This window comes from Rattus norvegicus, chromosome 20, assembly GCF_021556685.1.
Source record: "Rattus norvegicus strain SHRSP/BbbUtx chromosome 20, alternate assembly SHRSP_T2T, whole genome shotgun sequence".
Classification (NCBI taxonomy): Eukaryota; Metazoa; Chordata; class Mammalia; order Rodentia; family Muridae; genus Rattus; species Rattus norvegicus.
This window is the reverse complement of record NC_141553.1, coordinates 17,613,930-17,640,231: the sequence shown is the minus strand read 5'-3', so window position 1 is coordinate 17,640,231 and position 26,302 is coordinate 17,613,930. Positions and strand designations below refer to the sequence as shown.

At 41.9% G+C, this 26,302-nt stretch overlaps 1 long non-coding RNA gene across 1 annotated transcript in view; it reads right to left on the bottom strand.

Annotated features, from left to right (window-relative positions):
• Nucleotides 1-1,833: 1,833 nt before the first annotated feature.
• The window catches only part of LOC147998589 (uncharacterized), a 63,265-nt gene continuing 38,796 nt past the window's right edge, over nucleotides 1,834-26,302 (bottom strand). Inside the window, exons 2-3 of the long non-coding RNA XR_015645159.1 lie at nucleotides 7,633-8,104; nucleotides 1,834-2,078 (exon numbers count right to left, since the gene is read on the bottom strand). This is a non-coding gene — a long non-coding RNA (uncharacterized LOC147998589). The remainder of the gene's footprint in view (nucleotides 2,079-7,632; nucleotides 8,105-26,302) is intronic.

Genomic DNA, 26,302 nt, shown 5'->3' with positions numbered 1-26,302 from the left:
GAAATAAAGTGGTTGAGCCAATGTCAGAGAAGATGATGAGGGTGAACAGAGAGGAAAGAGAATAACAGGAAGAGGCAGAGAACACACGAGCGGCCACTTTGGCCTCTCCTTTAAACTTCCTAGAGGTTGGAGAATCCTTTCCCAGGAACATAAGGCTGGAGAGATGGCGCAGCTCTTAAGAGTGCTTGCTGCCGTTATAGAGAACCAGGATTTAATTCCCAGCACCCACAGGACAGCTCACAGTTAGTTTCAGGGGGTCTGACTCTATCTTTTTATTTCTGAGGGTACTGAACATATGTGGTGTACATACATGCTTACACACACACATATACACATGTACACATAAATATAAAAATACATAAAATTAAAATCGTTACAGAAACGAATGTGATTGTGGTAACACGGCTCAGTGCAGAACCTTTTCTTGTTACCTGCTGTTCTTGAACACTCACTTTCAGAACAGAGACTGGGCCAGTCCCGTGAATGGCAATGGATACCCAGAAGCAGTCTCTTTACACAATGTAGTAGCGTATTCTCTGAAATGATTAGAGCAACAGACTTTGCAAAATGTGTCCCTGGAGCCAGAGAACCACATATTTCTTCCTACACCTAGCCAGTGGCAGCGGTCTCAAATGGGAGATACGGCCACCATGAGTACGTCATGGTGGAGGTGCAAAGTCTGTGAGAAGACTGGCTTTGAGCACTGCCTTGTAGATAGGTGCATGAGAAGAGATGGGTGCTGTAACAAGAGAGCCCAGGCTCGATGCCAGTGTTTCGATTTCTATGTGTTTCTATTCTTACTTTGCCCTGTGACTGCCTTTGTTTTGTTTTCCAACTGAAAAATGGGGACAGATCATACCTTACGCAGCCATTTTGGAAATTTGAAAATACCCATAAGTTTCTGAGTGCAGCACTGTTTGCAGCAGTGAGTACTGGCTGCTATACGAGTCGATGGCTACAAACAGCCCACATTACTCCCTGTCATGAATTGAAGAACAGCTCAGCAGAACGAGGCTGTGCACTTTTGTATCTGGGTATTGATAAGTTCAGCAGCTTCTGGTCTCTGCTGTTTCTGTTCGGCTTCCCTTGTTTTCCCAGGATATATGCTCTCCTGCAGTAGTAACAGCAGTGCAGATATAGTTGAAACCCACAGAGCCTCTAGGGAAATTAGTTTGACAATGGTAACTGCCGTCTCTGCCGCATTGTGTAGGAAAGGCACATGGAGACCAATATACCCAACTTGAGAAAATAGCCCCTTCCTTATGGAGAGGAAATTTAAAAAGTCAAATTAAAATGTATGGGAGGGTTTAGAGAAAGGAAAGGGAAGAGAGACAGGGTATAATTGTATTATAATCTAAAAGATAAAATTTATGAAAGAATATAGAAATTGGGTAACCTAAATGAGTGAGGAGGGGTAGAGAGAAGGCTGTTGGGTCCAGCGGCGCATTTGAATGGGAGAATAACATCTTGTGTTGTACATACAGCTCAGTAGGGTGACTACAATCGGCAACAATTAACTGAACATTTCAGAGCCATCAAACGAGAGGAGTTTGAGCGTTTCTAACACAAAGAAATGACGGATACCTGACATGATACATCGGCAATTTCCTGGATCCAACTGGTAGGCGCTCTGTAGGCGCACTGAGGTGCCACAGTGCTCCCTGTGAGTCAGACAATGACTCTGAACAGCAATTAAAGTTAAATACAAAGGGGAAAGAAGCATGACCATTATGGTGTTCAGTCTGTCTGAGTTAAGGAGTCAGTGCTCAAGAAATCCTAACTGCTATTTCCATAGAACATAGGCGCTCAATAATTCCAATGGTGAAAGTTGGTTAGGTGGTTTGATTACTTTCTATGAAAGATTGCCTTCTTGTGCTTGTCATTGTAACTTGTACATACTTTCTTTTGAAAGAAAATGGCTGTTTTTGATATAAAAGAAAATAATTACAAGTCTTTTAAGGCATTAAGATGACCTTACTTGGAAGGCACACACTGGACTCCCTCATGTTCACAATAGTTTTTATAAACCTTGGTCAGGGCCTTGTTGGGTTTGTCTTCTTGTTGCTTGATCTTGAATGCTGTCAGAAAAAAGAGAAGAAATTTAAGAAATGAAGGAAAGGTTTTCAATATGCAGTTCTGTAGGGGAAAGACACAAATGCAGAAGGAGATGGCTTGCTGATTGGATATAAGATGGTGGTTTGTTAAAAGTCCCCCGACGGAGAGAAAAATTTCTATCCTCTTCACCCATAGGCCAGGGCTTGCTCTCTTCCTAATGCCCTATCCTATTGGTTTAAGATGTATAGCTTTACCTATTGAATAGTTTTTGGTTTGAGACTGCACCCGTTTTTTTCCGATCTCAGAGTTCTGAGATAGGAAGGAGTCAGCCACCAACTCGGGAGTAAAGAGACCCAGTGTTTCCTACTTACCTGCAATTCCGATGAATTCTTAAGCACACCTCATACTGAAAATGGACCATAACAATTTATTTCTCATAGTCCTTTCTGAGAACTCAACTAGGTCTCCGACATTTGGGATCTTTGAGTAAAATAAGTAGAAAATGGGCACTTTTAAGGAAAGATGAGTGAGCTGGGCAAAAGGAGGAGGAGAAAAAATGGTGTACTGTGAGCCGGGGTAAGTCCAAGGGGACAGGGACATCTATGATTTTACAAACCAAGGCCAAAGTTTTGGAGTCCATTAGAGCAAGAAACTATCAGCGGAAGGGAATAAAGAGCCATGCACTTCAAGGGTTCTCTGGCTGCCCTGGAGGGAATAATGGGAAGAGGATGGGAGTTGACACAGAAGCCCGTTGTGACATTGTTGCATCAGTCTGTGCTTAAAAGCTGGTCTCCACTGGGGAGTAGGGTCAGGGCAAATTCTCCTAGTGGTAGGGGAAAAAGACATTATATGTCCCAAAGTATTCTGGAAAGTTGTGTTGATGAGGTTTTCACACACTCGAGGGCTCTTCATAGAAAAAGAAAGAGGGAGGGAAAGCTTGAGATGGTTTTACTTGCGGCCATGAGAAGTGAAGGACCCATGGCAAGAGAATTCAAGGGACATTTCCTTTATGTGGGCACTGCAGAGAGCACTTGTGGACAGGGACCCTCATGAAACTTTACAGCTGACCTGTGCAAGCATAAGAGAGAGACTAGAATAATGAAACAAGAAAAGTAGTAGACTCGGGAGAAACTATGTGTTTCTTCCATCCAGAGCAGGAGATGTGTATGTTTTTTAAAAAAAAATATGCTAGACATACAGTCTTCAAAAAAAGCAGGTTAGCAGCGTCAAGGCTTAAACATCCACTTATCATAGAGGACCAGGTGTTGTTTTCTATTGCTGAAGGTTACTGGGGCCCTAGTGGTCTTGTGTCTGTGTATCATCGAACTGTTCTACAAGTTGGAGGTATGTCAGGAGTCTGCATTTCTCATTCCTTGACCTTTCTAACTTGGAAAGCTCCGGCTGCATCTTCAAAGGCAGGCTATACCTTTCTCACCTTGAATGTCTTGATCATTGATATTCCTTCCACTTTCATAGACCCTTGTGAGTTTATTGAGCCTGCATAGACAGCCTCAGATTATTTCTATATTTTTAAAGCTCTGACAAATGCTTTTAACTTCCTCTGTCTGTTTGTTCTACCATATTTCTAAGGAGTAAATTAGGAGTTGAATGTCATTGTTAGACCTTTATTTTGTCACTTCTACTAGGCATATACTCAGGACCTTGAAAGCCCATGTCTGCATAAGAGTGTTCACACTAATGTTTACAGCACCCTGATTTAAATTAGTCAAAATGGGCACAGTCCTCCATATGCATGCACAGATGACAGAAACTGTGTGGAAAGAGGGGACATAGCCCTGATGCATATGGACTACTGATGGGAACACTGGGCACACCCTAACGTATATACATTGATGGGAACTAATGACTGAAAGGAGTCCTACCTGTGCACTGTGGCTCTTACATGGAGATGAACTAACACCGGCTGTTAGTTGAAAAACTACCGATTGCTTCATGGAGGGGCTAATCTGATTTAATCTGAACCTTAGAAGGAGGCACGTCAAACCATTAGAAGAAGAGCCAGTGACTTTTTCCCCATCTGCACACACCATTCACAAGGCATTATACAAATTACTTCTTCAGTAAGTCCCTTAACAGACATGTCACTTAGGCACAATTTCAGTCTCCAAGAACAAGATACGCTATCACTATCAACCAAATGAGCCATGCCTTCTGCTGTTAGAGCATGTGGAGTTTTGGAATCCAGAGCTGAATCTGTACAGGAGAAATTTTTATCCGATTTCTTTTCAGATTAAAAACTACAAAGAGAGGAAGAGTCATCATAAAGGTGGAGTTCAAACCTTCTACTGTCCATTGCAAACACCAATTTCATATTGTTATCAAATGTCTGGATTTGCAGATGGTTGTTGATCTTGGTGTTTGTCAGACCTTTGCTCCTGTGACTGACCAATGCCAGAGAGAAAAGGTTTAAAGGCAGAAGGATTTATTTTGGTCCGTGACTTTAGAGGTTCATTGTTGGGTAACACCAGTGTTTTTGGACCCTAGTGAGGCACAATATCATGGCTGAAGGGTATTGTGGAGCAAAGTTTTTTTTCTTCATGGTGGTTGGGAAGCATGGGGTGGGGCAGGGAAGAAGGAAGAAAAGTGATAGAGGAGGAGGAGGGGGAAGAAGGAGAGGAGGAGGAGAAGGAAGAAATGGAGGAAGAAAAAGGAGGAGGAAGAGAGGGAAGAGGAATAGTCTAGAAACAAGACACCCAATTACCTACTTTCTTTACTGCTTCCCGAAATGGTCCTAGCAGCCAGAAATATGTGAAAGTGTGGGGAACATTTCATGTTCACACCTGAACCATGAATCCATGTTTCTTCTGATTTCTGCCTTCTCAAGCAAACAATGCAACTATCCTCTTTACTCAGACACTAGACTCATATGAACTCATCCACAGCTTCCTGCATATTGGCTGATCTGAGTGACATACTGTCACTTACCTGTGTTTATAAAATAGCAGTATTGACCTTGGTGCCCTTCTATTCTTATAATATGAAAATAATAGACTTTTGCCTTACACAGCATACAATTATGAACACACACATAAAGCTCTTAATCTGAATTTGCAGGTCAGGAGTTGGTACCTGTTGAGCTTTGGTTTTGCTGTCTACTGTAATGGTAAGTGCTGGCCCCCTGGACGTGGGATCTGCACATAGGTCTACATGACCCTGCCCCAAAATTTTTTCTGATTGTGATTGGTAAATAAAGATGCCAAGAGCCAATAGCTGGGAAGAAGAGACACAGGTGGGGTTTAGGTTTCTGGCTTGGATGAGGAGAAGGTAAAGGTGCGGGAGAAAGGAGGAGAAGCTGCCATGAATTAGGTGAGCCATAAAAATATTACTTTAAGGGCTGACCAATTGGAGTTATGAGTAGCCCAGATGAAATATAGCAAGTAGTAGGTAATAACTTGGGGTTATCAATAGGAACGTAGATTCTAATAGTGAAGGTATCTGCCCAGTTCTCATGCTGTTTAAGGCTTATAGAGGTTGTGTATGCCTGAACTGAAAGATCAAGGCAGGGTAGAAAGGTCAAGACTAAATAATTTTCATAACAGGTAACAGCTCCTTGATGTTGTGTTTCTTAACAGCATTGGATTTGAATCCAGTGCCATAGAATAAAAACTTCGCCAGCACACTCTATAAAACTAGAGTTGGAGTGGGAGAAGAGTCAAGAACCTGCACGGGTAGCTTCTCTTTGAGAAAGGGAGACAGTTATTATTTCTGACACACTATCGCAGCCTGCAGAAAGCGTAGGCTGTGCGTTTGAAACCCAAATGAGTCCCAGATATTCCTCTTTGAGGGTGGTTGAAGAGAACACCCATCAATATGGTCTGCCTCTGTCTTAAGATGAAAGGGAAAAACCTCCTCAGGTAGAGGGAGAAAAAAAAAAAAAACCAGAGGAAACTTTATCCTAAAGTTTCAGCAGCCGTCGTTTATAAACCACCCAACTTTTACTGCCTTCAGTCAACTTTGGCCTCTCAGCAGGACAAGGCGGCCTGGAGGTTACAAACTTGAGCTTTACTGATAACATTAAGAAGGGATCAAAACATTCATAATGAATTTAATAACACAGATTCAGAAAGAATCATTGGACATCGGCGTCTTTCAAATTCTGAGTGAGTCAGATCTTGTCGTAAAGATCAGAGGTGCTCAAGTGATGCGCACATAGATGTGTGCATTTGCTCAAAGCCAGGACTAAACAGGGAGGGAAACAGTATGATTCATAAAATTTTTCTACAGCTCTATTGGAGAATTGAAGTGTTGGGGTTTCACATTAGGAATCTGAGTTATGACAAACTCGCTAAAGGATAATTTAAACTTGGCTTTTTTTTCTTTTCTGTGTCTCCCTCATTTTTAAAGAAAGACTGAGATAATTTAAGATTCTTTTTTCTACTTTAGTGTGTGGTAAGTGATGAGTGATTCGGTTTTATGTGTGTTGTGCCTTTGTGTCTTTTACATGATGAATTCGGCCCGTAGTCTGAGGGAGCTCATGTACAATGTATTTGTATGTCTGCACAGGGAGACCCAGCTCAATGGGAACTGTCTAAACAAACTAGAGAGGAGCAGCTTACATTTAAGTAGGGGTTTCCCACTGAGTTGGTATAAATAAAGAGCCCTTCACTTGAGTATTGACTCTGTGCTGCTCGTCATTTGTCCCTTTAAATCATCCCCATCCTGATGTCTATTTTGTGGAATCTGGAACTACCAGCACTTCAGACCAGCCTGGTTTGTGAATTGCTTTTAGATAACCTGATGAGAGATTTTTTAAAAATCCATGTCTGACAGTTCTAACCACAAACACTGGATGTAAGAAACTTTGAGCAAAACTAAAAATGGTGGAAAAGTTTTACAGGGTCTAGAGAGATGGCTCTGGGGTTGAGCATTTACTCGGCAGCAGCGAGAGGGATGGATGTTTGGATCTTAGGGAGGGAGATCACTGAGGTTTGCTGGCTTCCAGGCTGGCCAAGAAACATAAGCCTTGGGTTCCTGGAGAGCTTGCCTTAAAGGAATATTGTAAGCTTCGTAGAGGAAGACATCATCTTTTGGCTTCTGTATTTAGGACATCTCCAGAATATGCAAACATGCACATGAACACACATGTGCTCCCTCCCAAGAGATGCATGCACAAATCACTCACTCAGTCAGCCAATCAGGCAACCAGGTAGCCACTTGTTGGATTTTTCCTAGTCCCTGGCCTAATCTCTTGGAGATTTTTAAAAAAAAAAATGATCATGTCCATTTAAATTATGTTTCTGTTGATGTAATGGCATTGGCAAGACTGAATTGTGAGTTGTGGGTTTTATCATAGTCTACTCAGATATGATCTTCTTCACCAATCTTTTCCATATCTGAATGGACTGGTATGATCAAGGAGAAACAAAGCCCACACCCTTGAGGCAAGAGTACCAGTGTTTACATGACTTGTTCTAATGCTGTTTGAATAGCTATGTTCAGGAGAGGGCGCACTCGTTTTCGCCTTAACTGAGCGCTACGATTGGTGGTAAGGAGCAAACTTTTATGACCTGAAACAGAAAGTTGAAGACCCCAAATCATTTTTTTTTAACAACTTACCGTGTACCAGCTCTCCTTCATTTTCCTATTATCTTTTTAGGAACAGAAGTCCATCTTCATGCCATGATTTTCAAGGGAAAAATCGAAAGCTCCAAAATGGAAACCCTCTGTAGGAATGTCTCAGAAAGTGATCAGAAAATGACGTCTGTAATGGGCTTTGAGATTGCAAGCTCTTGCTGGAGATGGAGATCAAATAGCTGCCTTTTCTCCCTGGGTGGTCGTTTTCCATGGTGGAGGTGCTAACTACCTTCCCCAGAAAAGAGATGCGGGAGACGTTTTCTTAGAGTCAAATACAGTCGGGTGTACTACCGCCAAGACTGCAGTGGGGAGTAAGTCTTCCTCAGAAGATGAAATGCTCAGCTGCGATTCTGTTTCCACAGAATCTGTAGCTCCCGGCAGCAGACGCGTCTTGGATGGTGATGGGATGTGATGGGTTTGCTGGAAAGGTAGACCTCCATCACAAGCAAACCATCTTGGAGAACAAAAAAAAAAAATCATGTCAAAAGGTTGTGGGGCCTATGGTTACTTACACTGTTTAGTGAGCAATAGTAAAACTATATTGGCTTTACAGTGTTGGAGGATTTGGTAAAAATGGGGCTTAGGTCACAGGCTTTGGACTGAAAGACACACCCATGTCATGACCCACACTCTAGCTCTTATTCACTGTGCGGCCAGAGCCACGTGTTCCCTAACTTCAGTTACTGTCTTTTTACTTAGAGAATACTTACAGGGCATCATGGGGTCGCACTGAAGACTAAATTTTAATATAGCATCTGTTCCTATCTTTGGACTTTTCCTTGGTTTCTCCTCAGTCATCCTATGGGGAAAGTGATAAGGTTGAGTGGTGTCCCGTGGCTTAGGAGAGGCAGTAGTGAGTGTAGAAGGATGACTTCAGAGGATGCCATCTTTACCAGCCCTATGCAAACCAAAATGATGTTTGTAGTTGCTTTTGCGTCTGTTTTTCTCTCAGCATATTCTTACTCACTAACTTCCATGTGGAAGCCCGATTTTTTTTTTTGTCATATTGACCTTTCAGGGTTGTTATTTGCTCCTTTGCTGTCGCTGTTAGACTACAGATATGCTGACCTGCAGCTTTCTAGGAGGTAGTGTCGATACTTGAACTCCCCGTTCCAGGTACCAAAAGGCATAGTTGTCCCGGGAGTAAAAGGGTCTTGATTGCGCCCCTCAAAAATCAAGTTCTGGGATCAATCAAATCAGGCCCTCCTGTCACCCATGACCTCATTCTGGAGATCTATTCATTGAAGTGGATTAGGTGTACTTCCTGACTGAGTCTTGGTCCCAATGAGCTGAATATTGAGGGAACATCTGCCTCTTCTTTGTGCTTATGTCAGACAGTTTTGGCAGGAATAGAGACTCCTCAGGTTCAAAATACGGCACACATGAATGGTGCTTAGACGTGCCAACCACAGTTAAACACTGACGTAAGCTGAAGTTTAGAGTGATGGTTTGATATCCACTGTTTACCTTTCTGTTTCTACTCCTCTGGCCTATTGTCCTCAAGAGCTTCTGGTAGAAAGGAAACGAAGATGAATTTTCACAAGTGCCTGTATTTCTTTTTCTTGCTAATATGTATAACACCGGAAACTAAGTCTTCTTTCTATTTAGTAACTGTCAGCAGGGTTTGTAGCTGAAATTTCCTTTTATAAGGTATTGTTTAGAGCTTCCAAACGTTGATGCTCCATTTATTTATTTATTTATTTATTTATTTATTTATTTATTTATTTACAATCTCTCCTTTCCATAGACACAATGTCTTCACAGTTGCCTCACTCACAGCCTTTAAGGTATTGTTCAGTTTCAAGTTTTACCGTCCATGTTTCTGACTAAGGACAATAGAAGTCATCTGGAGATAAGATCTAATGTTGAAAAAGGCACTTAGTCCCCTTGGCCGGATACTTTGCAGATGCCATTCAGTTGGGCATGGATAATAGAGAGATCAAGGAGCAACTTGGTCAGACAGACAGTGTGTCAGCTCAGGACAGTTCTACGAGTGATGGTTAGGTTTTCTGCCTTCCAGCTGAAGGCACTGTCTAACGAACTCTGCTTGATTTTGAAAGACAAAGGGAGATCTTGGAGGCTAACACGTTGTGTACCAAGTTATAGGGAAAATGGAAGGAGATTTGAGAGATGGGTTAGTGGTTAATAGTGTTTATTACTCTTGCAGATATGGTTTCTAGCATGCACCTGGTGCCTCACAACCATCGATAGCTCTGGTAACAAGGACTTTGGTACCCACTTGATACATACAACCATGTAGGCAGAGAGAGCATTCATATGCATAAAAAAGCAACATATATTAAATGAATGTTCTCTTTCATTCACCTTCAGTTTTTCTGCTGTAAGTAGGGCTCATGTGTTTCCCCAGATAAGTACTTTCCTCTCTCCTTATTGGTCGGCTCCCTTTTCCACTTGGGGAGAAATGAGAGCTCTTTGTCTGATACCAAGAACAGCGTATAAATATATTCTGAATAGAAATATTCTCTCCACATTAGCTTCTCCCACATTCCTATGACTCCCGGAAGGCTGGCTGCTCGCCCCCAAATCCTTAGTCTGCTTAAAACTCAGGTGGCAAAAAAAAAATCTAATTTACCAAAATCCCCTTATCAGATAGACAATCTTGGAACAGCTTCAATTTTATGCTCTTTAAATATATGGAGATTTGAAGAGAACTTTTCCAAGACAGAGCTCTCTCATGGAGCTATTGTAGGCCTCCAAAGTGGTGCCAATAGCTTGAACTTCTGATCCTCTAGTCCCTGCCTCCCAAGTTCTAGAATTATAAGCATGCACTATATATTGGAATATACATATATATATATATATATATATATATATATATATATATATATATTGGATTATTAGACTTTTGGAGATTTTGGAAGCTTTTCCTAGAGCTTAGTTCTATGCTTCTGATTTGGTCCTCCTAAAACCCTCAAGGTATGTTGTGTTCTTTTCTGAGTGGAAGAGGATATCCACCTCCAGTAGAAGAGGCAAAGTAAGAGTCAGTCCGGAAACCAGGTAGTTAGTGATGTGTGCATTGAGTGAACTAGACTGACATTTGACAGAAACTGTCAACAGGCTAGCTCTCTGCAACTTTGGTGACAGAGCCTGGAAAGTTGCCTACTGCTCTTTACTGGAGAGTTCTTACTCAGGGTGGGGAAAGAAAGCAAGACCACACTAGAAGAAGAGACTCAAAGTAATGGGAGAACTTGCTGTGGTTACCTTCAGTTAGGGAGTACTTGGTCTTCTGCTAGATGGAAATACCATCTAGAACAGCGATTCTCAACCAGTGGGTCAAGACCCCTTTGGGAGGGGTCAAAAGACTCTTTCACAGGTGTCTCATATCAGCTATCCTGCATTTCAGATATTTACATCACAATTACTAGCAGTAGCAAAATTGCAGTTGTAAAGTAGCAATAAAAATAAATTTTGTGTTTGTGGGTCACCACAACAAGAGAAACTGTAAAGGGTTGCAGCATTAGGCAGGTCCAGAACTCTTGATCTATAACCATGGGCTTCAAGGAACTAATGTTATGAAGTTAGTAGACAGGACTTGGCGTGACTTTTGCTGGCATTGAAAAGGACACCATGAGATGAATACTACAAATCCTAGCAAAGATGACTCTCGGCTCATCGAAAGGCTGGCTATTTTTCATTTAAATGTTGCTCTTCTTCTACTTGGGAGAGCAGACTCTGCAGGAGACATGACAGTGCCAAGCTCTCTAGGAATCAGAGCCTGTCGGAAAGCTGCAGCTGTCGCTTGGAGTGGGAACTCCCCAGGCACAATCAGTCAGAGTTTGTTCTGTCACCTCAGCTGGGAAAGGAAGTCCTAGCTGTTACAGCACGAGAGCATGTCACAATGAAAGGTACACGCACTCCAGTCCTCTTTCTTCCAATCTACAAGTAAACTGCCAGTGTGATGTTCGTCACCATCTGTATGCAAATGTAAGCCCTTTCCCCTTTAGACATGTTATATATATTCCAGATTGGGTACCATCCTCCTTCAGCTCCAGGCAGAGGTTATACAGAGGCACTGGCTTGTCTCATTAAATTTAAACTTGGCATGTTGAAAGGCAACGTCCTCCTAACCCTGCTGCCTACCCTCTCTTGTCTCCTTGGCGGATTGTTTATTGTTCTTGTGCTGCTCTGAGGACTTTTCTCATCTTCTCTGCAACTCGCGCAGCCCTTTAGATGTTTTATATACACCCAGCACCTAGCATTTTGAATTTTAATGGTGTATTTATTCTCAGCTTACTTCTTCTATCTCCTGAAGAGTGTCTCACGAAAGAGTTATGGATCCGGTCATAAAATCCAATAAAGATGTGTTCGCTGGACTGATTTATTTTCTGAGCTCTCTCCCTGTTAAATTCATAAGAGGAACCAGATTTCTGCAGATATTTGACTACTGTAGTGGAAATGACAAGTGCAAGAGCCCAGACCCAGGCACAGATATTAAGAAGAACCACCCAAGAAAAGGCTCCATCGCTCACGCTAAATTGTTCTCTCTCAAAGGAATGAGGCAATGGCTGAAGTAGAAGAATGATTCATTAATTACGTTGAATTGCCAGGCATGAGAGAAGTTGGGCTTTATGTGTCAAGACAATTAGTTTGGAGAAGTAGATGGCATAGCTAAATGGACCTGTGAGAAGTCGCAAGCAAGTTTGTTTTATTTTCAGTTTCCAAAGTCAAAGCAAGTACTTTACAAATGTAAACAAACAAACAAACAAAAACAAGAGCTAACAACAACAACAACAAAACCAGTCTGTGGATTACAAAACCTGTTCTTGGCAGCCGGAGCCCAAGAAAACATGGTTTGTTCTGTTTCAATACGTGGAATATGAAGGTGTGACTCTGGGAAGAATGTCAAAATGAAGCATAAGTCTGTGCCCAATTTCCTCCAGCTTCTTTTCACAGAATACATTGGACCTTCCACCCCTTTTCAAGAATCTGAGTTGAATTTTGTTTTCTTGGCCTGGGAATATCTCAAAAGGTATATCATTTACAACCAACGTTGGTATCACTTTCTCCCCTGTTGGTCTTGTCTTCTCTGCTTACACTATGAACCCCCATCCCCCCCCACCTGATCTCTGGTCTCATCCTCATTTCCAGGAGTTGGTGGCTCCTCATAGGTCTCTAGGCCCCCCAGATTCAGTCAGTCCTGAAAATATGTTTCTGGGAAACGGATTCTGCTGCTGCCCATGACGGGCATCAAGGTACGTCTCTTTTTTTTTTTTTTTTGTCTAAAATATTTTTTTTTTATTAACTTGAGTATTTCTTATATACATTTCGAGTGTTATTCCCTTTCCCGGTTTCCGGGCAAACATCCCCCTCCCCCCTCCCCTTCCTTATGGGTGTTCCCTTCCCAACCCTCCCCCCATTGCCGCCCTCCCCCCATAGACTAGTTCACTGGGGGTTCAGTCTTAGCAGGACCCAGGGCTTCCCCTTCCACTGGTGCTCTTACTAGGATATTCATTGCTACCTATGGGGTCAGAGTTCAGGGTCAGTCCATGTATAGTCTTTAGGTAGTGGCTTAGTCCCTGGAAGCTCTGGTTGCTTGGCATTGTTGTACTTTTGGGGTCTCGTGCCCCTTCGAGCTCTTCCAGTTCTTTCTCTGATTCCTTCAATAGGGGACCTATTCTCAGTTCAGTGGTTTGCTGCTGGCATTCGCCTCTATATTTGCTGTATTCTGGCTGTGTCTCTCAGGAGCGATCTACATCCGGCTCCTGTCGGTCTGCACTTCTTTGCTTCATCCATCTTGTCTAATTGGGTGGCTGTATATGTATGGGCCACATGTGGGGCAGGCTCTGAATGGGTGTTCCTTCAGTCTCTGTTTTAATCTTTGCCTCTCCCTTCCCTGCCAAGGGTATTCTTTTTCCTCATTTAAAGAAGGAGTGAAGCATTCACATTTTGATCATCCGTCTTGAGTTTCGTTTGTTCTAGGGATCTAGGGTAATTCAAGCATTTGGGCTAATAGCCACTTATCAATGAGTGCATACCATGTATGTCTTTCTGTGATTGGGTTAGCTCACTCAGGATGATATTTTCCAGTTCCAACCATTTGCCTACGAATTTCATAAACTCGTTGTTTTTGATAGCTGAGTAATATTCCATTGTGTAGATGTACCACATTTTCTGTATCCATTCCTCTGTTGAAGGGCATCTGGGTTCTTTCCAGTTTCTGGCTATTATAAATAAGGCTGCGATGAACATAGTGGAGCACGTGTCTCTTTTATATGTTGAGGCATCTTTTGGGTATATGCCCAAGAGAGGTATAGCTGGATCCTCAGGCAGTTCAATGTCCAATTTTCTGAGGAACCTCCAGACTGATTTCCAGAATGGTTTTACCAGTCTGCAATCCCACCAACAATGGAGGAGTGTTCCTCTTTCTCCACATCCTCGCCAGCATCTGCTGTCACCTGAGTTTTTGATCTTAGCCAATCGCACTGGTATGAGGTGAAATCTCAGGGTTGTTTTGATTTGCATTTCCCTTATGACTAAAGATGTTGAACATTTCTTTAGGTGTTTCTCAGCCATTCGGCATTCCTCAGCTGTGAATTCTTTGTTTAGCTCTGAACCCCATTTTTTAATAGGGTTATTTGTTTCCCTGCGGTCTAACTTCTTGAGTTCTTTGTATATTTTGGATATCAGGCCTCTATCTGTTGTAGGATTGGTAAAGATCTTTTCCCAATCTGTTGGTTGCCGTTTTGTCCTAACCACAGTGTCCTTTGCCTTACAGAAGCTTTGCAGTTTTATGAGATCCCATTTGTCGATTCTTGATCTTAGAGCATAAGCCATTGGTGTTTTGTTCAGGAAATTTTTTCCAGTGCCCATGTGTTCCAGATGCTTCCCTAGTTTTTCTTCTATTAGTTTGAGTGTGTCTGGTTTGATGTGGAGGTCCTTGATCCACTTGGACTTAAGCTTTGTACAGGGTGATAGGCATGGATCGATCTGCATTCTTCTACATGTTGCCCTCCAGTTGAACCAGCACCATTTGCTGAAAATGCTATCTTTTTTCCATTGGATGGTTTTGGCTCCTTTGTCAAAAATCAAGTGACCATAGGTGTGTGGGTTCATTTCTGGGTCTTCAATTCTATTCCATTGGTCTATCTGTCTGTCTCTGTACCAATACCATGCAGTTTTTATCACTATTGCTCTGTAATACTGCTTGAGTTCAGGGATAGTGATTCCCCCTGAAGTCCTTTTATTGTTGAGGATAGCTTTAGCTATCCTGGGTTTTTTGTTATTCCAGATGAATTTGCAAATTGTTCTGTCTAACTCTTTGAAGAATTGGATTGGTATTTTGATGGGGATTGCATTGAATCTGTAGATAGCTTTTGGTAAAATGGCCATTTTTACTATATTAATCCTGCCAATCCATGAGCATGGGAGATCTTTCCATCTTCTGAGGTCTTCTTCAATTTCTTTCCTCAGTGTCTTGAAGTTCTTATTGTACAGATCTTTTACTTGCTTGGTTAAAGTCACACCGAGGTACTTTATATTATTTGGGTCTATTATGAAGGGTGTCGTTTCCCTAATTTCTTTCTCGGCTTGTTTCTCTTTTGTATAGAGGAAGGCAACTGATTTATTTGAGTTAATTTTATACCCAGCCACTTTGCTGAAGTTGTTTATCAGCTTTAGTAGTTCTCTGGTGGAACTTTTGGGATCACTTAAATATACTATCATGTCATCTGCAAATAGTGATATTTTGACCTCTTCTTTTCCGATCTGTATCCCTTTGATCTCCTTTTGTTGTCTGATTGCTCTGGCTAGAACTTCAAGAACTATATTGAATAAGTAGGGAGAGAGTGGGCAGCCTTGTCTAGTCCCTGATTTTAGTGGGATTGCTTCAAGTTTCTCTCCATTTAGTTTAATGTTAGCAACTGGTTTGCTGTATATGGCTTTTACTATGTTTAGGTATGGGCCTTGAATTCCTATTCTTTCCAGGACTTTTATCATGAAGGGGTGTTGAATTTTGTCAAGTGCTTTCTCAGCATCTAATGAAATGATCATGTGGTTCTGTTCTTTCAGTTTGTTTATATAATGGATAACGTTGATGGTTTTCCGTATATTAAACCATCCCTGCATGCCTGGGATGAAGCCTACTTGATCATGGTGGATGATTGTTTTGATGTGCTCTTGAATTCGGTTTGCCAGAATTTTATTGAGTATTTTTGCATCGATATTCATAAGGGAAATTGGTCTGAAGTTCTCTTTCTTTGTTGTGTCTTTGTGTGGTTTAGGTATAAGAGTAATTGTGGATTCGTAGAAGGAATTCGGTAGTGCTCCATCTGTTTCAATTTTGTGGAATAGTTTGGATAATATTGGTATGAGGTCTTCTATGAAGGTTTGATAGAATTCTGCACTAAACCCGTCTGGACCTGGGCTCTTTTTGGTTGGGAGACCTTTAATGACTGCTTCTATTTCCTTAGGAGTTATGGGGTTGTTTAACTGGTTTATCTGTTCCTGATTTAACTTCGATACCTGGTATCTGTCTAGGAAACTGTCCATTTCCTGAAGATTTTCAAATTTTGTTGAATATAGGTTTTTATAGTAAGATCTGATGATTTTTTGAATTTCCTCCGAATCTGTAGTTATGTCTCCCTTTTCATTTCTGATTTTGTTAATTTGGACACACTCTCTGTGTCCTCTCGTTAGTCTGGCTAAGGGTTTATCTATCTTGTTGATTTTCTCAAAGAACCAACTTTTGGTTCTGTTGATTCTTTCTATGGCCCTTTTTGTTTCTACTTGGTTGATTTCAGCTCTGAGTTTGATTATTTCCTGCCTTCTACTCCTCCTGGGTGTATTTGCTTCTTTTTGTTCTAGAGCTTTTAGGTGTGCTGTCAAGCTGCTGACATATGCTCTTTCCTGTTTCTTTCTGCAGGCACTCAGCGCTATGAGTTTTCCTCTTAGCACAGCTTTCATTGTGTCCCATAAGTTTGAGTATGTTGTATCTTCATTTTCATTAAATTCTAAAAAGTTTTTAATTTCTTTCTTTATTTCTTCCTTGACCAGGTTATCATTGAGTAGAGCATTGTTCAATTTCCACGTATATGTGGGCATTCTTCCCTTATTGTTATTGAAGACCAGTTTTAGGCCGTGGTGGTCCGATAGCACGCATGGGATTATTTCTATCTTTCTGTACCTGTTGAGGCCCGTTTTTTGACCAAGTATATGGTCAATTTTGGAGAAAGTACCATGAGGAGCTGAGAAGAAGTTATATCCTTTTGCTTTAGGATAGAATGTTCTATAAATATCCGTTAAGTCCATTTGGCTCATGACTTCTCTTAGTCTGTCTACATCACTGTTAATTTTCTGTTTCCATGATCTGTCCATTGATGAGAGTGGGGTGTTGAAATCTCCCACTATTATTGTGTGAGGTGCAATGTGTGTTTTGAGCTTTAGTAAGGTTTCTTTTACGTATGTAGGTGCCCTTGTATTTGGGGCATAGATATTTAGGATTGAGAGTTCATCTTGGTGGATTTTTCCTTTGATGAATATGAAGTGTCCTTCCTTATCTTTTTTGATGACTTTTAGTTGGAAATTGATTTTATTTGATATTAGAATGGCTACTCCAGCTTGCTTCTTCTGACCATTTGCTTGGAAAGTTGTTTTCCAGCCTTTCACTCTGAGGTAGTGTCTGTCTTTGTCTCTGAGGTGTGTTTCCTGTAGGCAGCAGAATGCAGGGTCCTCGTTGCGTATCCAGTTTGTTAATCTATGTCTTTTTATTGGGGAGTTGAGGCCATTGATATTGAGAGATATTAAGGAATAGTGATTATTGCTTCCTGTTATATTCATATTTGGATGTGAGGTTATGTTTGTGTGCTTTCATTCTCTTTGTTTTGTTGCCAAGACGATTAGTTTCTTGCTTCTTCTAGGGTATAGCTTGCCTCCTTATGTTGGGCTTTACCATTTATTATCCTTTGTAGTGCTGGATTTGTAGAAAGATATTGTGTAAATTTGGTTTTGTCATGGAATATCTTGGTTTCTCCATCAATGTTAATTGAGAGTTTTGCTGGATACAGTAACCTGGGCTGGCATTTGTGTTCTCTTAGGGTCTGTATAACATCAGTCCAGGATCTTCTGGCCTTCATAGTTTCTGGCGAGAAGTCTGGTGTGATTCTGATAGGTCTCCCTTTATATGTTACTTGACCTTTTTCCCTTACTGCTTTTAATATTCTTTCTTTATTTTGTGCGTTTGGTGTTTTGACTTATGTGACGGGAGGTGTTTCTTTTCTGGTCCAATCTATTTGGAGTTCTATAGGCTTCTTGTATGTCTATGGGTATCTCTTTTTTTAGGTTAGGGAAGTTTTCTTCTATGATTTTGTTGAAGATATTTACTGGTCCTTTGAGCTGGGAGTCTTCACTCTCTTCTATACCTATTATCCTTAGGTTTGATCTTCTCATTGAGTCCTGGATTTCCTGTATGTTTTGGACCAGTAGCTTTTTCCGCTTTATATTATCTTTGACAGTTGAGTCAATGATTTCTATGGAATCTTCTGCTCCTGAGATTCTCTCTTCCATCTCTTGTATTCTGTTGGTGAAGCTTGTATCTACAGCTCCTTGTCTCTTCTTTTGGTTTTCTATATTCAGGGTTGTTTCCATGTGTTCTTTCTTGATTGCTTCTATTTCCATTTTTAATTCGTTCAACTGTTTGATTGTGTTTTCCTGGAATTCTTTCAGGGATTTTTGCGATTCCTCTCTGTAGGCTTTTACTTGTTTATTAATGTTTTCCTGTGCTTCCCTAAGTGTGTTCATGTCTTTCTTGAAGTCCTCCAGCATCATGATCAAATATGATTTTGAAACTAGATCTTGCTTTTCTGGTGTGTTTGGATATTCCATGTTTGTTTTGGTGGGAGAATTGGGCTCCGATGATGGCATGTAGTCTTGGTTTCTGTTGCTTGGGTTCCTGCGCTTGCCTCTCGCCATCAGATTATCTCTAGTGTTACTTTGTTCTGCTATTTCTGACAGTGGCTAGACTGTCCTATAAGCCTGTGTGTCAGGAGTGCTGTAGACCTGTTTTCCTCTCTTTCAGTCCGTTATGGGGACAGAGTGTTCTGCTTTCGGGTGTGTAGTTTTTCCTCTCTACAGGTCTTCAGCTGTTCCTGTGGGCCTGTGTCTTGAGTTCACCAGGCAGCTTTCTTGCAGCAGAAAATTTGGTCTTACCTGTGGTCCCGAGGCTCAGGTTCGCTCGTGGGGTGCTGCCCAGGGGCTCTCTGCAGCGGCAGCAACCAGGAAAACCTGTGCCGCCCCTTCCGGGAGCTTCAGTGCACCAGGGTTCCAGATGGTCTTTGGCTTTTTCCTCTGGCGTCCGAGATGTGTGTGCAGGGAGAAGTCTCTTCTGGTTTCCCAGGCTTGTCTGCCTCTCTGAAGGTTTAGCTCTCCCTCCCACGGGATTTGGGTGCAGAGAACTGTTTATCCGGTCTGTTTCTTTCAGGTTCCAGCGGTGTCTCTGGCAGGGGTCCTGCCGCTCCTGGGCCCTCCCCCACGGGAGCCCAGAGGCCTTATACAGTTTCCTCTTGGGCCAGGGATGTGGGCAGGGGTGAGCAGTGTTGGTGGTCTCTTCTGCTCTGCAGCCTCAGGAGTGCCCACCTGACCAGGCGGTTGGGTCTCTCTCTCACCGGGTCTGGGAGCAGAGCTTTTTTTTTTTATTAACTTGAGTATTTCTTATTTACATTTCGAGTGTTATTCCCTTTCCCGGTTTCCGGGCAAACATCCCCCTAATCCCTCCCCTTCCGCTTCTTTATGGGTGTTCCCCTCCCCCCCCTCCCCCCATTGCCGCCCTCCTCCCAACAATCTAGTTCACTGGGGATTCAGTCTTAGCAGGACCCAGGGCTGCCCCTTCCACTGGTGCGCTTACTAGGATATTCATTGCTACCTATGAGGTCAGAGTCCAGGGTCAGTCCATGTATAGTCTTTAGGTAGTGGCTTAGTCCCTGGAAGCTCTGGTTGCTTGGCATTGTTGTTCATATGGGGTCTTGAGCCCCTTAAAGCTCTTCCAGTTCTTTCTCTGATTCCTTCAACGGGGGTCCTATTGACAGTTCAGTGGTTTGCTGCTGGCATTCGCCTCTGTGTTTGCTGTATTCTGGCTGTGTCTCTCAGGAGCGATCTACATCTGGCTCCTGTCGGCCTGCACTTCTTTGCTTCATCCATCTTGTCTAATTGGATGGCTGTATATGTATGGGCCACATGTGGGGCAGGCTCTGAATGGGTGTTCCTTCTGTGTCTGTTTTAATCTTTGCCTCTCTATTCCCTGCCAAGGGTATTCTTGTTCCCCTTTTAAAGAAGGAGTGAAGCATTCACATTTTGATCATCCGTCTTGAGTTTCATTTGTTCTAGGCATCTAGGGTAATTCAAGCATTTGGGCTAATAGCCACTTATCAATGAGTGCATACCATGTGTGTTTTTCTGTGATTGGGTTACCTCACTCAGGATGATATTTTCCAGTTCCAACCATTTGCCTACGAATTTCATAAAGTCATTGTTTTTGATAGCTGAGTAATATTCCATTGTGTAGATGTACCACATTTTCTGTATCCATTCCTCTGTTGAAGGGCATCTGGGTTCTTTCCAGCTTCTGGCTATTATAAATAAGGCTGCTATGAACATAGTGGAGCACGTGTCTTTTTTATATGTTGAGGCATCTTTTGGGTATATGCCCAAGAGAGGTATAGCTGGATCCTCAGGCAGTTCAATGTCCAATTTTCTGAGGAACCTCCAGACTGATTTCCAGAATGGTTGTACCAGTCTGCAATCCCACCAACAATGGAGGAGTGTTCCTCTTTCTCCACATCCTCGCCAGCATCTGCTGTCACCTGAGTTTTTGATCTTAGCCATTCTCACTGGTGTGAGGTGAAATCACAGGGTTGTTTTGATTTGCATTTCCCTTATGACTAAAGATGTTGAACATTTCTTTAGGTGTTTCTCAGCCATTCGGCATTCCTCAGCTGTGAATTCTTTGTTTAGCTCTGAACCCCATTTTTTAATAGGGTTATTTGTCTCCCTGCGGTCTAACTTCCTGAGTTCTTTGTATATTTTGGATATAAGGCCTCTATCTGTTGTAGGATTGGTAAAGATCTTTTCCCAATCTGTTGGTTGCCGTTTTGTCCTAACCACAGTGTCCTTTGCCTTACAGAAGCTTTGCAGTTTTATGAGATCCCATTTGTCGATTCTTGATCTTAGAGAATAAGCCATTGGTGTTTTGTTCAGGAAATTTTTTCCAGTGCCCATGTGTTCCAGATGCTTCCCTAGTTTTTCTTCTATTAATTTGAGTGTGTCTGGTTTGATGTGGAGGTCCTTGATCCACTTGGACTTAAGCTTTGTACAGGGTGATAAGCATGGATCGATCTGCATTCTTCTACATGTTGCCCTCCAGTTGAACCAGCACCATTTGCTGAAAATGCTATCTTTTTTCCATTGGATGGTTTTGGCTCCTTTGTCAAAAATCAAGTGACCATAGGTGTGTGGGTTCATTTCTGGGTCTTCAATTCTATTCCATTGGTCTATCTGTCTGTCTCTGTACCAATACCATGCAGTTTTTATCACTATTGCTCTGTAATACTGCTTGAGTTCAGGGATAGTGATTCCCCCTGAAGTCCTTTTATTGTTGAGGACAGTTTTAGCTATCCTGGGTTTTTTGTTATTCCAGATGAATTTGCAAATTGTTCTGTCTAACTCGTTGAAGAATTGGATTGGTATTTTGATGGGGATTGCATTGAATCTGTAGATTGCTTTTGGCAAAATGGCCATTTTTACTATATTAATCCTGCCAATCCATGAGCATGGGAGATCTTTCCACCTTCTGAGGTCTTCTTCAATTTCTTTCTTCAGTGTCTTGAAGTTCTTACTGTACAGATCTTTTACTTGCTTGGTTAAAGTCACACCGAGGTACTTTATATTATTTGGGTCTATTATGAAGGGTGTCGTTTCCCTAATTTCTTTCTCGGCTTGTTTCTCTTTTGTGTAGAGGAAGGCTACTGATTTATTTGAGTTAATTTTATACCCAGCCACTTTGCTGAAGTTGTTTATCAGCTTTAGTAGTTCTCTGGTGGAACTTTTGGGATCACTTAAATATACTATCATATCATCTGCAAATAGTGATATTTTGACTTCTTCTTTTCCGATCTCTATCCCCTTGACCTCCTTTTGTTGTCTGATTGCTCTGGCTAGAACTTTAAGAACTATATTGAATAATTAGGGAGAGAGTGGGCAGCCTTGTCTAGTCCCTGATTTTAGTGGGATTGCTTTAAGTTTTTCTCCATTTAGTTTAATGTTAGCAACTGGTTTGCTGTATATGGCTTTTACTATGTTTAGGTATGGCCCTTGAATTCCTATTCTTTCCAGGACTTTTATCATGAAGGGGTGTTGAATTTTGTCAAATGCTTTCTCAGCATCTAATGAAATGATCATGTGGTTTTGTTCTTTCAGTTTGTTTATATAATGGATCATGTTGATGGTTTTCCATATATTAAACCATCCCTGCATGCCTGGGACGAAGCCTACTTGGTCATGGTGGATGATTGTTCTGATGTGCTCTTGTATTCGGTTTGCCAGAATTTTATTGAGTATTTTTACATCGATATTCATAAGGGAAATTGGTCTGAAGTTTTCTTTCTTTGTTGGGTCTTTGTGTGGTTTAGGTATAAGAGTAATTGTGGAGAGAGGCAGACAAGCCTGGGAAACCAGAAGAGACTGCTCCCTGCATACACATCTCGGACGCCAGAGGAAAAAGCCAAAGACCATCTGGAACCCTGGTGCACTGAAGCTCCCGGAAGGGGCGGCACAGGTTTTCCTGGTTGCTGCCGCTGCAGAGAGCCCCTGGGCAGCACCCCACGAGCGAACCTGAGCCTCGGGACCACAGGTAAGACCAAATTTTCTGCTGCAAGAAAGCTGCCTGGTGAGCTTGGGACACACGGAAGCAGAATTTCTCTAGGACCGGGCACGTTCTGTGTTTACCGGAAGTCCCACACCCGCGGATCCCGGCCCGCAGCAGCTCTCTGCTCCCAGACCCGGTGAGAGAGAGACCCAACCGCCTGGTCAGGTGGGCACTCCTGAGGCTGCAGAGCAGAAGAGACCAACAACACTGCTCACCCCTGCCCACATCCCTGGCCCAAGAGGAAACTGTATAAGGCCTCTGGGCTCCCGTGGAGGAGGGCCCAGGAGCAGCAGGACACCTGCCTGAGACACCACCGGAACCGGAAAGAAACAGACTGGATAAACAGTTCTCTGCACCCAAATCCCGTGGGAGGGAGAGCTAAACCTTCAGAGAGGCAGACAAGCCTGGGAAACCAGAAGAGACTGCTCCCTGCACACACATCTCAGACGCCAGAGGAAAAAGCCAAAGACCATCTGGAACCCTGGTGCATTGAAGCTCCCGGAAGGGGCGGCACAGGTCTTCCTGGTTGCTGCCGCTGCAGAGAGCCCCTGGGCAGCACCCCACGAGCGAACCTGAGCCTCGGGACCACAGGTAAGACCAAATTTTCTGCTGCAAGAAAGTTGCCTGGTGAACTCAAGACACAGGCCCACAGGAACAGCTGAAGACCTGTAGAGAGGAAAAACTACACGCCCGAAAGCAGAACACTCTGTCCCCATAACTGACTGAAAGAGAGGAAAACAGGTCTACAGCACTCCTGACACACAGGCTTATAGGACAGTCTAGCCACTGTCAGAAATAGCAGAACAAAGTAACACTAGAGATAATCTGATGGCGAGAGGCAAGCGCAGGAACCCAAGCAACAGAAACCAAGACTACATGCCATCATCGGAGCCCAATTCTCCCACCAAAACACACATGGAATATTCAAACACACCAGAAAAGCAAGATCTAGTTTCAAAATAATATTTGATCATGATGCTGGAGGACTTCAAGTAAGACATGAACACACTTAGGGAAACACAGGAAAACATTAATAAACAAGTAGAAGCCTACAGAGAGGAATCGCAAAAATCCCTGAAAGAATTCCAGGAAAACACAATCAAACAGTTGAAGGAATTAAAAATGGAAATAGAAGCAATCAAGAAAGAACACATGGAAACAACCCTGGATATAGAAAACCAAAAGAAGAGACAAGGAGCTGTAGATACAAGCTTCACCAACAGAATACAAGAGATGGAAGAGAGAATCTCAGGAGCAGAAGATTCCATAGAAATCATTGACTCAACTGTCAATGATAATGTAAAGCAGAAAAAGCTACGGGTCCAAAACATACAGGAAATCCACGACTCAATGAGAAGATCAAACCTAAGGATAATAGGTATAGAAGAGAGTGAAGACTCCCAGCTCAAAGGACCAGTAAATATCTTCAACAAAATCATAGAAGAAAACTTCCCTAACCTAAAAAAAGAGATACCCATAGACATACAAGAAGCCTACAGAACTCCAAATAGATTGGACCAGAAAAGAAACACCTCCCGTCACATAATTGTCAAAACACCAAACGCACAAAATAAAGAAAGAATATTAAAAGCAGTAAGGGAAAAAGGTCAAGTAACATATAAAGGGAGACCTATCAGAATCACACCAGACTTCTCGCCAGAAACTATTAAGGCCAGAAGATCCTGGACTGATGTCATACAGACCCTAAGAGAACACAAATGCCAGCCCAGGTTACTGTATCCAGCAAAACTCTCAATTAACATTGATGGAGAAACCAAGATATTCCATGACAAAACCAAATTTACACAATATCTTTCTACAAATCCAGCACTACAAAGGATAATAAATGGTAAAGCCCAACATAAGGAGGCAAGCTATACCCTAGAAGAAGCAAGAAACTAATCGTCTTGGCAACAAAACAAAGAGAATGAAAGCACACAAACATAACCTCACATCCAAATATGAATATAAAGGGAAACAATAATCACTATTCCTTAATATCTCTCAATATCAATGGCCTCAACTCCCCAATAAAAAGACATAGATTAACAAACTGGATACGCAACGAGGACCCTGCATTCTGCTGCCTACAGGAAACACACCTCAGAGACAAAGACAGACACTACCTCAGAGTGAAAGGCTGGAAAACAACTTTCCAAGCAAATGGTCAGAAGAAGCAAGCTGGAGTAGCCATTCTAATATCAAATAAAATCAATTTCCAACTAAAAGTCATCAAAAAAGATAAGGAAGGACACTTCATATTCATCAAAGGAAAAATCCACCAAGATGAACTCTCAATCCTAAATATCTATGCCCCAAATACAAGGGCACCTACATACGTAAAAGAAACCTTACTAAAGCTCAAAGCACACATTGCACCTCACACAATAATAGTGGGAGATTTAAACACACCACTCTCATCAATGGACAGATCATGGAAACAGAAATTAAACAGTGATGTCGACAGACTAAGAGAAGTCATGAGCCAAATGGACTTAACAGATATTTATAGAACATTCTACCCTAAAGCTAAAGGATATACCTTCTTCTCAGCTCCTCCTGGCACTTTCTCCAAAATTGACCATATAATTGGTCAAAAAACGGGCCTCAACAGGTACAGAAAGATAGAAATAATCCCATGCGTGCTATCGGACCACCACGGCCTAAAACTGGTGTTCAATAACAATAAGGGAAGAATGCCCACATATACGTGGAAATTGAACAATGCTCTACTCAATGATAACCTGGTCAAGGAAGAAATAAAGAAAGAAATTAAAAACTTTTTAGAATTTAATGAAAATGAAGGTACAACATACCCAAACTTATGGGACACAATGAAAGCTGTGCTAAGAGGAAAACTCATAGCGCTGAGTGCCTGCAGAAAGAAACAGGAAAGAGCATATGTCATCAGCTTGACAGCACACCTAAAAGCTCTAGAACAAAAAGAAGCAAATACACCCAGGAGGAGTAGAAGGAAGGAAATAATCAAACTCAGAGCTGAAATCAACCAAGTAGAAACAAAAAGGACCATAGAAAGAATCAACAGAACCAAAAGTTGGTTCTTTGAGAAAATCAACAAGATAGATAAACCCTTAGACAGACTAACGAGAGGACACAGAGAGTGCGTCCAAATTAACCAAATCAGAAATGAAAAGGGAGACATAACTACAGATTCAGAGGAAATTCAAAAAATCATCAGATCTTACTATAAAAACCTATATTCAACAAAATTTGAAAATCTTCAGGAAATGGACAATTTCCTAGACAGATACCAGGTATCGCAGTTAAATCAGGAACATATAAACCAGTTAAACAACCCCATAACTCCTAAGGAAATAGAAGCAGTCATTAAAGGTCTCCCAACCAAAAAGAGCCCAGGTCCAGACGGGTTTAGTGCAGAATTCTATCAAACCTTCATAGAAGACCTCATACCAATATTATCCAAACTATTCCACAAAATTGAAACAGACGGAGCCCTACCGAATTCCTTCTACGAAGCCACAATTACTCTTATACCTAAACCACACAAAGACACAACAAAGAAAGAGAACTTCAGACCAATTTCCCTTATGAATATCGACGCAAAAATACTCAATGAAATTCTGGCAAACCGAATCCAAGAGCACATCAAAACAATCATCCACCATGATCAAGTAGGCTTCATCCCAGGCATGCAGGGATGGTTTAATATATGGAAAACCATCAACGTGATCCATTATATAAACAAACTGAAAGAACAGAACCACATGATCATTTCATTAGATGCTGAGAAAGCATTTG